The sequence below is a fragment of the Tiliqua scincoides genome, chromosome 5, assembly GCF_035046505.1.
Source record: "Tiliqua scincoides isolate rTilSci1 chromosome 5, rTilSci1.hap2, whole genome shotgun sequence".
NCBI lineage: Eukaryota > Metazoa > Chordata > Lepidosauria > Squamata > Scincidae > Tiliqua > Tiliqua scincoides.
The window spans coordinates 105479935-105483909 of NC_089825.1; the positions used below are offsets into that span (position 1 = coordinate 105479935).

At 49.0% G+C, this 3975-nt stretch overlaps 1 pseudogene; it reads left to right on the forward strand.

The window, feature by feature from the left end:
* Positions 1 to 3543: 3543 nt before the first annotated feature.
* LOC136654869 (U4 spliceosomal RNA) lies at positions 3544 to 3657 on the forward strand (annotated as a pseudogene).
* Positions 3658 to 3975: the final 318 nt, after the last annotated feature.

Consider the following 3975-nt stretch of genomic DNA (forward strand, 5'->3'; position numbering starts at 1 on the left):
GGTTTCAGGCATGCTGTCAGGGGTCAGCTAGCTTGGGCCCCACCTGAGGACCTATTTTACCAGGCCAAGCCCTGAACCCTCAGTACCAGTACCCAAGGAACCACTGGAAGGGAGGGATGTGCCATGGCCAACTCCGTGCAGCGCTTCACCTGAGTGCGCCAGGTGAAGTGAGATGGACATTCGCGGATGGCAGTGCAGCAAGCTCCTCCCACCTCACTCAAACCCCAGGCTCACAAGCACAAGTGCACTGTCTTTGTTCACTTTCAGTTACTTGCAGCAAAGTTTATTTTGGGGGTCTCCGCCTGTTGATCAAGAATCTGAGGTAGCGTTTCAAGCTATTGCTGAAGCGAGAGATGTGGAGTCTTCAAGCAGAGATCTGGGTCCTCCAGCACGGATTGCTTAGAAGTACGACACCTGGTGAGTGCTGGGCAACTTGCTGTCTGGAGCTTCCACAAAGAGCTTTGTGTCAGCAGGCACGGTGGATGTGAATGGAATCTGAATCCCTACGAAGGAGTGTATAGGGGCTCAGGGACCCAGCTGCAAGACTACAGCTGCTGCAGAAGCAGGTTTTGGCAGGCACAGGACACTTTCCATTCTAGTGTGAGCCTAAATATGATAGTGCTAATTTTCTGCATGATTTCTTTATTTAAAAGATCTTAGCGAGACTAGAGATTGTGTTTGATTTTCTGTTTTACTGTATCTTGCTGCCGATGCCACATGGGTGGTTAGTCTGTTCCAGGTAAGATGGTGGAATGCCTCATCAAAATTGAATCTTACAACACTCAGGGAGCAATCCTAACCCCTTATGTCAGTGCTTTCCAGCACTGATATAAGGGCAGTGTAGCTCTAAGGTAAGGGAACAAAAATTCCCTTACTTTGAGGAGGCCTCTGTGAGTGCTACCCAACTGCAGGATGCAGCGCATGTCCCATTGACACCAATATGCCAGTGCTGGAAAGCACTGGCATAAGGGGTTAGGATTGTGTCTATAGATGAACAAGCCTTACTAAGGGAGAAGCAGCATGGCTTCTGTAAGGGTAAGTCTTGCCTCACAAACGGTTTAAAGTTCTTTGAAAAGGTCAACAGGCATGTGAATGCGGGAGAACCCGTGGACATTAGATATGTGGACTTCCAGAAGGTGTTTAACTTGGTGCCTAATCAAGGCTACTGAAAAAACTCCACAGTCAGGGAATTAGAGGGCAAGTACTCTCATGAATTGAGAACTGGTTGAGGACTAGGAGAGTGGGTATAAATGGGCAGTTTTCACAATGGAGAGAGGGAGTATCCCAAGGATCTGTCCTGGGACCTGGGGATGGAGACTCCCCAGAAACCCACTGATTCTGAAAGTCATGTTCGGCAATTGAGCCCTACAGGCAATTTTCACAATGGGGAGAGGTGAAAAGCAGTGTGCCCCAAGGATCTGTCCTGGGACCGGTGCTTTTCAACCTCTTCATAAATGACCTGGAGACAGGGGTGAGCAGTGAGGTGGCTAAGTTTGCAGGCGACACAAAACTTTTCCGAGTGGTGAAGACCAGAAGCGATTGTGAGGAGCTCCAGAAGGATCTCTCCAAACGGGCAGAATGGGCAACAAAATGGCAGATGCGCTTCAGTGTCAGTAAGTGTAAAGTCATGCACATTGGGGCAAAAAATCAAAAGTTCACATATAGGCTGGTGGGTTCTGAGCTGTCTGTGACAGATCAGGAGAGAGATCTTGGGGTCCTTGTGGACAGCTCGATGAAAGTGTTGACCCAATGTGCGGCAGCAGTGGAGAGGGCTAATTCCATGCTTGGGATCTCAAGGTATTGAGAACAAAACAGCTAATATGATAATGCCGTTGTACAAATTGATGGTAAGGCCACATCTGGAGTATTGCATCCAGTACTGGGCGCCACATCTCAAAAAGGACACAGTGGAAATGGAAAAGGTGCAAAAGAGAGCAACCAAAATGATGACTGGGCTGGTGCTACTGCGTCTGGGGCTCTTTGGTCTAGAACAGGGGTGTCCAAACTTTTTGGCAAGAGGGGCACATCATCTCTTTGTCACTGTGGTAGGGATCTGGGGGGGGAGAATTAATTTACATTTAAAATTTGAATAAATTTACATAAAGGAATATTTTAGAGTTGGAACTTATATGAATGAATGAAGGTCTTGCAGTAGCTCTAGGCCTATAAATGTCCTTGCACAAAGCAAGACCATCCTTTCTTTTGCTGCCACTGCTGCATCGCAGGTGTGAAACAGCAAGCAGTGGAGGGAGCCCTTGTCCCACAGCTCATGTGAGAGGTTGAACAGTTGGCCGTCACGCTGAAAGCAGTTGCATCAAGCCAGCACAGGCTCGAGCAAGTCTCTGGAGGGCCAGAGTCTCACTGGAGACTGGGGGCTCCCTGAGGGCCAAATTGGGAGTCCTTGAGGGCCGCAAGTGGCCCCAGGGCCTGGGTTTGGGCACCCCTGGTCTAGAAAAGCTGTGCCTGGGGGGGCATGATTGAGACATAGAAAATTATGCAGGGGATGGACAGAGTGGATAGAGAGATGCTCTTTTCCCTCTCACATAACACCAGAACCAGGGGACATCCACTAAAATTGAGTGTTGGGAGAGTTAGGACAGACAAAAGAAAAATTTATCCAGCACGTGGAACTCTATGGAACTCTTTCCACAGGAGGTAGTAATGGCATCTTGCCTGGGTGCCTTTAAGAGGGGATTGGACAAATTTCTGGAGGAGAAGTTCATTACAGGTTAACAAGTCATAGTAGGTATGTGCAAGCTCTTGGTTTTAGAGGCAAGCTGCCTCTGATTGCCAGATGCAGGAGAGGGCACTAGGATGCAGGTCGTGTCTGTTGTCTTGTGTGCTCCCTGAAGCATTTGATGGGCAACTGTGGGATACAGGAAGCTGGGCTAGGTGAGCCTTTGACCTGATCCAGCAGGGCTCTTCTTATGTTCTTATGAAATACTGGACATGATGCACGGGATTTCAGGCCAGCTGCTTTGTTATTTATTATTATTTATCTGTTCAATATGTGCACCGCCTTTCTCCCCAGAGGGTAGCCAAGGCAGCTAACAACAGCAAGATACACAAAATATAATACAAAAAAAATCTATAAAAAAGAAATAAAGCTATAAAATAGACAATCAAAGCCTCTTGCAAAGGACAACGTCCTATCTTATTGGATTCCAGAATCTTGCAGAGGGGCTACATTCTTAGGGGTCTACCAATCATTTCATCAAGCTGTGAACATCATTCTGACAACATGATCCTGTGGTTAAATTAGAGGTGTCACGTTGAGGAGAGACCGGCTCATACACATCCATCTCCTGGCCTGCCCTTCTTGGGGCTCCAAGCCGAATGTGCATGTCCGTTCTATCCACATCCCAATTCACAGATGGGGACCACCTGAAACACCCAAACCTCTTGGGGTTTACATAAAATGCTATCAGTGGTGTAGCTAGAGGGGGTGCAAAGCACTAGGTTTTGCAGGCACCTGAACACGTTCTGGAAGCGGTCCCCCCTTCCCTTCCAGGCCGCCAGAGCAAAACAGAGGCCTTCTGAGCTAGCTTTGCACAGGGACAGTATTGTAGCCAGTGAGGTTAATCTGAGGCGCGATTATTGCGAGTTAAACACTTTTCCCAATGCCCTGCCGTGAGGACTTGAAAACTAGTGGTTTAAAGCATGGGCTGTTTTAGGGTCACGCCTGTAACTAAGGCACTCTTGGACTCTATTTCTAGGACTCTGGCTTTATTGGCTGCAAATTACAAATGGTGGGGCTGGATCCCCCAGTCGTCTCCTGATCCTCCTGAGTCTCCCAGGAGGGGTCTCTGGAGGGGTCTCCCAATCCGCGGTTGGGCAATCGGTTGCCCTGCCCCTGAGGTGGCTGGCAGAGTCCTGCCTTGAACCTTCCAGGGGCTGTGGGTGGGGGAAGGGTCTCTCCTTGGCTTCTCTCTTCCTGCAGGCTGTTGGGAGGCTGCGCTTGGTCCCACCTGCCCA